The sequence below is a fragment of the Oncorhynchus tshawytscha genome, unplaced genomic scaffold, assembly GCF_018296145.1.
Source record: "Oncorhynchus tshawytscha isolate Ot180627B unplaced genomic scaffold, Otsh_v2.0 Un_contig_1948_pilon_pilon, whole genome shotgun sequence".
Classification (NCBI taxonomy): domain Eukaryota; kingdom Metazoa; phylum Chordata; class Actinopteri; order Salmoniformes; family Salmonidae; genus Oncorhynchus; species Oncorhynchus tshawytscha.
In genome coordinates this window covers 1-10,000 of record NW_024608097.1, presented here as the reverse complement: position 1 = coordinate 10,000, position 10,000 = coordinate 1, and the positions used below count along the sequence as shown (strand labels likewise).

The 10,000-nt window shown below is 44.5% G+C and overlaps 1 pseudogene; it reads right to left on the bottom strand.

Annotated features, from left to right (window-relative positions):
- LOC121843268 overlaps nt 1–1,111 on the bottom strand; it is a 40,087-nt pseudogene extending 38,976 nt beyond the window's left edge.
- Between the last annotated feature and the right edge of the window lie 8,889 nt (nt 1,112–10,000).

The window sequence follows — 10,000 nt, the reverse complement described above, 5'->3', positions numbered from 1 at the left end:
AGACTTCCCCTTTAACGCTGCAGTCTACAGCAGGGTTTCTACAGACTTCCCCTTTAACGCTGCAGTCTACAGCAGGGTTTCTACAGACTTCCCCTTTAACGCTGCAGTCTACAGCAGGGTTTCTACAGACTTCCCCTTTAACACTGCAGTCTACAGCAGGGTTTCTACAGACTTCCCCTTTAACACTGCAGTCTACAGCAGGGTTTCCCCAAGGTCGGTCCCTGGAACCACCCTGGGTGCACGTTTTGGTTTTTGCCCTTGTTGTACACAGCTTGTTAAAGAAAAATCTAAGCTTGATAATGAGCTGGTTGCTTGATCATGAGCTGGTTGCTTGATCATGAGCTGGTTGCTTGATCATGAGCTGGAAGCTTGATCATGAGCTGGTTGCTTGATAACGAGCTGGTTGCTTGATCATGAGCTGGTTGCTTGATCATGAGCTGGTTGCTTGAGCATGAGCTGGAAGCTTGATAATGAGCTGGTTGCTTGATAATGAGCTTGTTGCTTGATCATGAGCTGGTTGCTTGATAATGAACTGGTTGCTTGATAATGAGCTGGTTACATGATAATGAGCTGGTTGCTTGACTCAGCTATGTAGTACAAACCCAAAACGTGCACAGAGGGGAAGCTCCAGGATAGAGCTGGTGAAACCCTGGTCTACAGAACCCTCAGCCTGGGTACGAATCCCGACTCCACCCTACAGGTACGTCCCTCTTATCGATATATTTCCCCCATTCAAGTCTGCTACCGATATCCCCTGTCCCAATAAAAGGGAGATAGTTTGTAACAGGTGGTTTGACTTGGTGCAAATGATTAGTTAGCCAAGAAGTCGCCTTACTGGTAACGCTAGCTAGCTAGCCAGCTAACATTAGCAACATTTGGGTTCGGGGACACCACAACCAAAATATAAACGCGTAGCTAATTGAAATACCCGGTTTAAGTATATAACTATACCCGTGTTGTTTCTAGGCAACAATACCTTCATTTTTTGTAGAGTGTTTTATTTAGTCTTGAGTAAATCTTCACCAAAGCATCGCTGCAAATTTGTGTCCGTATCCCAGAATGCTTCACTCCTCAGCGTCCGCATATCGACCGAAGCGATGTCATGGCAACAGCCAATGAGCGCCGCTCTGGAGCGTCTTCCTGTTTGGACCAGCAGATGCCAGTCAAATACCGGGTTTCACTTACAAACATGGGTCTTCACAAAATATTCCTACCTGTTTTGACTTATTCCACATTTTGTTGTTTTACAGCCTGACTTCAACATTGATTTACATAGATTATTATTTTTTTTAAATCTCACCCATATACACACACACACACACACAATACCCCCTTAATAATGACATATTGAAAATGAAATACAGATCTCATTTACAACCAAATGTATTCCTCACATGCTTCGTAAAACAACAGGTGTAGAATAACAGTGAAATGCTTACTTAGTCTGTTTTACGAAGCATACAAAAAATAACATTTGATTTGATTTAATAATTAGTTACACTTGTAAAACAAAATGAATATAAGTGAGAAACAGGCTCAAAATGTTGATAACAATGCAGAGAGAAAGAAATTAGAAAAATAATACTATAAGTTATAATACACAATGAGTAAGGATAACATGGCTATATACACGGGGTACCAGTACTGAGTCATATACAGTGGTACTAGGTAATAACATGGCTATATACACAGGGTACCAGTACAGAGTCATATACAGTGGTACTAGGTAATAACATGGCTATATACACAGGGTACCAGTACAGAGTCATATACAGGGGTATTAGGTAATAACATGGCTATATACACAGGGTACCAGTACAGAGTCATATACAGTGGTACTAGGTAATAACATGGCTATATACACAGGGTACCAGTACTGAGTCATATACAGTGGTACTAGGTAATAACATGGCTATATACACAGGGTACCAGTACAGAGTCATATACAGGGTACTAGGTAATAACATGGCTATATACAGGGTACCAGTACAGAGTCATATACAGGGGTACTAGGTAATAACATGGCTATATACACAGGGTACCAGTACAGAGTCATATACAGTGGTACTAGGTAATAACATGGCTATATACACAGGGTACCAGTACAGAGTCATATACAGGGGTACTAGGTAATAACATGGCTATATACAGGGGTACTAGGTAATAACATGGCTATATACACAGGGTACCAGTACTGAGTCAATGTGCAGGGGTACCAGGTCACAGACAAACTGAATTGGTCCACTCACACAGACAGCATCGTGAGGAAGGCGCAGCAGCGCCTCTTCAACCTCAGGAGGCTGAAGAAATTCGGCTTGTCACCAAAAGCACTCACAAACTTCTACAGATGCACAATCGAGAGCATCCTGGCGGGCTGTATCACCGCCTGGTATGGCAACTGCACCGCCCTCAACCGTAAGGCTCTCCAGAGGGTAGTGAGGTCTGCACAACGCATCACCGGGGGCAAACTACCTGCCCTCCAGGACACCTACACCACCCGATGCTACAGGAAGGCCATAAAGATCATCAAGGACATCAACCACCCGAGCCACTGCCTGTTCACCCCGCTGCCATCCAGAAGGCGAGGTCAGTACAGGTGCATCAAAGCTGGGACCGAGAGACTGAAAAACAGCTTCTATCTCAAGGCCATCAGACTGTTAAACAGCCACCACTAACATTGAGTGGCTACTGCCAACACACTGTCAATGACACTGACTCTACTCCAGCCACTTTAATCATGGGAATCGATGGGAAATGATGTAAATATATCACTAGCCACTTTAAACAATGCTACCTTATATAATGTTACTTACCCTACATTGTTCATCTCATATGCATACGTTGATACTGTACTCTATATCATCGACTGCATCCTTATGTAATACATGTATCACTAGCCACTTTAACTATGCCACTTGGTTTACATACTTATCTCATATGTATATACTGTACTCGATATCATCTACTGTATCTTGCCTATGATGCTCTGTACCATCACTCATTCATATATCCTTATGTACATATTCTTTATCCCCTTACACTGTGTATGACAGTAGTTTTTTTTTGGAATTGTTAGTTAGATTACTTGCTCGTTATTACTGCATTGTCGGAACTAGAAGCACAAGCATTTCGCTACACTCGCATTAACATCTGCTAACCATGTGTATGTGACAAATAAAATTTGATTTGATTTGATTTGATTTAATAACATGGCTATATACACAGGGTACCAGTACTGAGTCAATGTCCAGGGGTCACTAGGTAATAACTTGTCATATACTGAGTGATGTCCTGGGGTCACTAGGTAATAACTTGGCTATATACATACTAGGTAATAACTATATACACAGGGCACCAGTACAGAGTCATATACAGGGGTACTAGGTAATAACATGGCTATATACACAGGGTACCAGTACAGAGTCATATACAGGGTACTAGGTGGCTATATACACAGGGCACCAGTACAGAGTCATATACAGGGTACTAGGTAATAACATGGCTATATACACAGGGTACCAGTACTGAGTCATATACAGGGTACTAGGTAATAACATGGCTATATACAGGGTACCAGTACTGAGTCATATACAGGGTACTAGGTAATAACATGGCTATATACACAGGGTACCAGTACTGAGTCATATACAGTGGTACTAGGTAATAACATGGATATATACACGGGGTACCAGTACAGAGTCATATACAGGGTACTAGGTAATAACATGGCTATATACACAGGGTACCAGTACAGAGTCATATACAGTGGTACTAGGTAATAACATGGCTATATACACAGGGTACCAGTACAGAGTCATATACAGGGTACTAGGTAATAACATGGCTATATACACAGGGTACCAGTACAGAGTCATATACAGGGTACTAGGTAATAACATGGCTATATACACAGGGTACCAGTACAGAGTCATATACAGGGTACTAGGTAATAACATGGCTATATACACAGGGTACCAGTACAGAGTCATATACAGGGGTACTAGGTAATAACATGGCTATATACAGGGGTACCAGTACCGAGTCACATACAGGGGTACTAGGTAATAACATGGCTATATACAGGGGTACCAGTACCGAGTCACATACAGGGTACTAGGTAATAACATGGCTATATACACGAGGTAATTGAGGTAGATACAGTATGTATATACAGGTAGATAATAGACAGTAACAGCAGTATACTGTAGGTAGGGGTAAATGATAGATAATAGACAGTAACAGCAGTATATTGTAGGTAGGGGTAAATGATAGATAATAGACAGTAACAGCAGTATACTGTAGGTAGGGGTAAATGATAGATAATAGACAGTAACAGCAGTATACTGTAGGTAGGGATAAAGGATAGATAATAGACAGTAACAGCAGTATACTGTAGGTAGGGGTAAAGGATAGATAATAGACAGTAACAGCAGTATACTGTAGGTAGGGGTAAAGGATAGATAATAGACAGTAACAGTATACTGTAGGTAGGGGTAAAGGATAGATAAGACAGTAACAGTAGTATACTGTAGGTAGGGGTAAAGGATAGATAATAGACAGTAACAGCAGTATACTGTAGGTAGGGGTAAAGGATAGATAATAGACAGTAACAGCAGTATACTGTAGGTAGGGGTAAAGGATAGATAATAGACAGTAACAGCAGTATACTGTAGGTAGGGGTAAAGGATAGATAATAGACAGTATACTGTAGGTAGGGGTAAAGGATAGATAATAGACAGTATACTGTAGGTAGGGGTAAAGGATAGATAATAGACAGTAACAGCAGTATACTGTAGGTAGGGGTAAAGCAGTATACTGTAGGTAGGGGTAAAGGATAGATAATAGACAGTAACAGCAGTATACTGTAGGTAGGGGTAAAGGATAGATAATAGACAGTAACAGCAGTATACTGTAGGTAGGGGTAAAGGATAGATAATAGACAGTAACAGCAGTATACTGTAGGTAGGGGTAAAGGATAGATAATAGACAGTAACAGCAGTATACTGTAGGTAGGGGTAAAGGATAGATAATAGACAGTAACAGCAGTATACTGTAGGTAGGGGTAAAGGATAGATAATAGACAGTAACAGCAGTATACTGTAGGTAGGGGTAAAGGATAGATAATAGACAGTAACAGCAGTATACTGTAGGTAGGGGTAAAGGATAGATAATAGACAGTAACAGCAGTATACTGTAGGTAGGGGTAAAGGATAGATAATAGACAGTAACAGCAGTATACTGTAGGTAGGGGTAAAGGATAGATAATAGACAGTAACAGCAGTATACTGTAGGTAGGGGTAAAGGATAGATAATAGACAGTAACAGCAGTATACTGTAGGTAGGGGTAAAGGATAGATAATAGACAGTAACAGCAGTATACTGTAGGTAGGGGTAAAGGATAGATAATAGACAGTAACAGTAGTATACTGTAGGTAGGGGTAAAGGATAGATAATAGACAGTAACAGCAGTATACTGTAGGTAGGGGTAAAGGATAGATAATAGACAGTAACAGTAGTATACTGTAGGTAGGGGTAAAGGATAGATAATAGACAGTAACAGCAGTATACTGTAGGTAGGGGTAAAGGATAGATAATAGACAGTAACAGCAGTATACTGTAGGTAGGGGTAAAGGATAGATAATAGACAGTAACAGCAGTATACTGTAGGTAGGGGTAAAGGATAGATAATAGACAGTAACAGCAGTATACTGTAGGTAGGGGTAAAGGATAGATAATAGACAGTAACAGCAGTATACTGTAGGTAGGGGTAAAGGATAGATAATAGACAGGAACAGCAGTATACTGTAGGTAGGGGTAAAGTGACTGACTAGTCAACAGGATAGATAATTAACAGTAACAGCAGTATACTGTATACTGTATACTGAACTGCCTGTTAAGGGGCAGAACGACAGATTTGTACCTTGTCAGCTCGGGGGATTCGATCTTGCAACCTTTTGGTTACTAATCCAACGATCTAACCACGAGGCTACCTGCCGCCCCGCTTGGGGGGGAAGAAGCTATTCAGGGTAATGTTGGTTCCAGGCTTGGTGCATCGGTACCACTTGCCGTGGCGTAGCAGAGAGAAACCGTCCATGACTAGTGTGGCTGGAGTACATTCTTAGGACCTTCCTCTGACACCGCCTGGTATAGAGGTTCTGGATGGCAGCACCTGTATCTCTATTTGTTATGGGTCCCCATTAGCTGCAGCCAAGGCAAGGCAGCAGCTACTCTTCCTGGGGTTTATTATGGATCCCCATTAGTTCCTGCCAAGGCAGCAGCTACTCTTCCTGGGGTTTATTATGGATCCCCATTAGTTCCTGCCAAGGCAGCAGCTACTCTTCCTGGGGTTTATTATGGATCCCCATTAGTTCCTGCCAAGGCAGCAGCTACTCTTCCTGGGGTTTATTATGGATCCCCATTAGTTCCTGCAATCTACACACTGTGTGCCCTCAGGCACCTACTCCACCACTACCACATATCTACAACACAGTGTGCCCTCAGGCACCTACTCCACCACTAACACATATCTACAACACACTGTGTGCCCTCAGGCACCTACTTCACCACTACCACATATCTACAACACACTGTGTGCCCTCAGGCACCTACACACACTGTGTGCCCTCAGGCACCTACTCCACCACTAACACATATCTACAACACACTGTGTGCCCTCAGGCCCCTACTCCACCACTACCACATATCTACAACACACTGTGTGCCCTCAGGCCCCTACTCCACCACTACCACATATCTACAACACACTGTGTGCCCTCAGGCCCCTCCTCCACCACTACCACATATCTACAACACACTGTGTGCCCTCAGGCACCTACTAACACACTGTGTGCCCTCAGGCACCTACTACCACAACACATATCTACAACACACTGTGTGCCCTCAGGCCCCTACTCCACCACTACCACATATCTACAACACACTGTGTGCCCTCAGGCACCTACTCCACCACTACCACTGTGTGCCCTCAGGCACCTACTCCACCACTAACACATATCTACAACACACTGTGTGCCCTCAGGCCCCTACTCCACCACTAACACATATCTACAACACACTGTGTGCCCTCAGGCCCCTCCTCCACTACTACCACATATCTACAACACACTGTGTGCCCTCAGGCCCTACTCCACCACTAACACATCTACAACACACTGTGTGCCCTCAGGCCCCTACTCCACCACTAACACATATCTACAACACACTGTGTGCCCTCAGGCACCTACTCCACCACTAACACATATCTAACACACTGTGTGCCCTCAGGCCCCTACTCCACCACTAACACAAATCTACAACACACTGTGTGCCCTCAGGCACCTACTCCACCACTAACACATATCTACAACACACTGTGTGCCCTCAGGCACCTACTCCACCACTACCACATATCTACAACACACTGTGTGCCCTCAGGCACCTACTCCACCACTACCAGATATCTAAACACACTGTGTGCCCTCAGGCACCTACTCCACCACTAACACATATCTACAACACACTGTGTGCCCTCAGGCACCTACTCCACCACTAACACATATCTACAACACGCTGTGTGCCCTCAGGCACCTACTAACACACTGTGTGCCCTCAGGCCCCTACTCCACCACTACCACATATCTACAACACACTGTGTGCCCTCAGGCACCTACTCCACCACTAACACATATCTACAACACACTGTGTGCCCTCAGGCCCCTACTCCACCACTAACACATATCTACAACACACTGTGTGCCCTCAGGCACCTACTCCACCACTAACACATATCTACAACACACTGTGTGCCCTCAGGCCCCTACTCCACCACTACCACATATCTACAACACACTGTGTGCCCTCAGGCACCTACTCCACCACTACCACATATCTACAACACACTGTGTGCCCTCAGGCACCTACTCCACATCTACATATCTACACACTGTGTGCCCTCAGGCCCCTACTCCACCACTAACACATATCTACAACACACTGTGTGCCCTCAGGCACCTACTCCACCACTAACACATATCTACAACACACTGTGTGCCCTCAGGCCCTACTCCACCACTACCAGATATCTACAACACACTGTGTGCCCTCAGGCACCTACTCCACCACTACCACATATCTACAACACACTGTGTGCCCTCAGGCACCTACTCCACCACTAACACATATCTACGTGCCCTCAGGCACCTACTCCACCACTAACACATATCTACAACACACTGTGTGCCCTCAGGCACCTCCTCCACCACTACCACATATCTACAACACACTGTGTGCCCTCAGGCACCTACTCCACCACTAACACATATCTACAACACACTGTGTCCCTCAGGCACCTACTCCACATCTACAACACACTGTGTGCCCTCAGGCACCTACTCCACATCTATCTAACACACTGTGTGCCCCTCAGGCACCTACTCCACCACTAACACATATCTACAACACACTGTGTGCCCTCAGGCACCTACTCCACATCTACAACACACTGTGTGCCCTCAGGCCCTACTCCACCACTAACACATATCTAAACACACTGTGTGCCCTCAGGCACCTACTGTGTGCCACAGGCACTAACACATATCTACAACACACTGTGTGCCCTCAGGCACCTACTCCACATCTACAACACACTGTGTGCCCTCAGGCCCCTACTCCACCACTAACAGATATCCATATTAACACACTGTGTGCCCTCAGGCACCTACTCCACCACACACTACAACACACTGTCCTCAGGCCCCTACTCCACCACTAACACATATCTACAACACACTGTGTGCCCTCAGGCCCCTACTCCACCACTAACACATATCTACAACACACTGTGTCCCTCAGGCCCCTACTCCACCACTAACACATATCTACAACACACTGTGTGCCCTCAGGCCCCTACTCCACCACTAACACATATCTACAACACACTGTGTGCCCTCAGGCCCCTACTCCACCACTAACACATATCTACAACCCACTGTGTGCCCTCAGGCCCCTACTCCACCACTACCACATATCTACAACACAGTGTCCCTCAGGCACCTACTCCACCACTAACACATATCTACAGGACTACATCCATGTGTACATAAGGACGTATGTTATCGTGTGTCTGGAGAATTCCTGATTCTACCTGGATTATGTTGGAGAGGCTTCCATTCTAGAACACCCTCTGTGTTCTGTTACCTGGATTATGTTGGAGAGGCTTCCATTATAGAACACCCCTCTGTGTTCTGTTACCTGGATTATGTTGGAGGCTTCCATTCATAACACCCCTCTGTGTTCTGTTACCAGGTATTATGTTGGAGCAGGGGGTTCCATTCTATAACACCCTCTGTGTTCTGTTACCTGGTATTATGTTGAGAGGGGGTGTAAAGACATAACACCCTCTGTGTTCTGTTAGACAGGTAACTGTTTATCCACATTATAGCAGGGGGTGTAAAGCCATAACACCCTCTGTGTTCTGTTAGACAGGTAACTCTTTATCCACATTATAACAGGGGTGTAAAGACATAACACCTCTGTGTTCTGTTAGACAGGTAACTCTTCATCCACATTATAGCAGGGGGTGTAAAGCCATAACACCCTCTGTGTTCTGTTAGACAGGTAACTCTTCATCCACATTATAACAGGGGTGTAAAGCCATAACACCCTCTGTGTTCTGTTAGACAGGTAACTCTTCATCCACATTATAACAGGGGTGTAAAGACATAACACCCTCTGTGTTCTGTTAGACAGGTAACTCTTTATCCACATTATAACAGGGGTGTAAAGCCATAACACCCCTCTGTGTTCTGTTAGACAGGTAACTCTTTATCCACATTATAACAGGGGGTGTAAAGCCATAACACCCTCTGTGTTCTGTTAGACAGGTAACTCTTCATCCACATTATAACAGGGGGTGTAAAGCCATAACACCTCTGTGTTCTGTTAGACAGGTAACTCTTTATCCACATTATAACAGGGGTGTAAAGACATAACACCCTCTGTG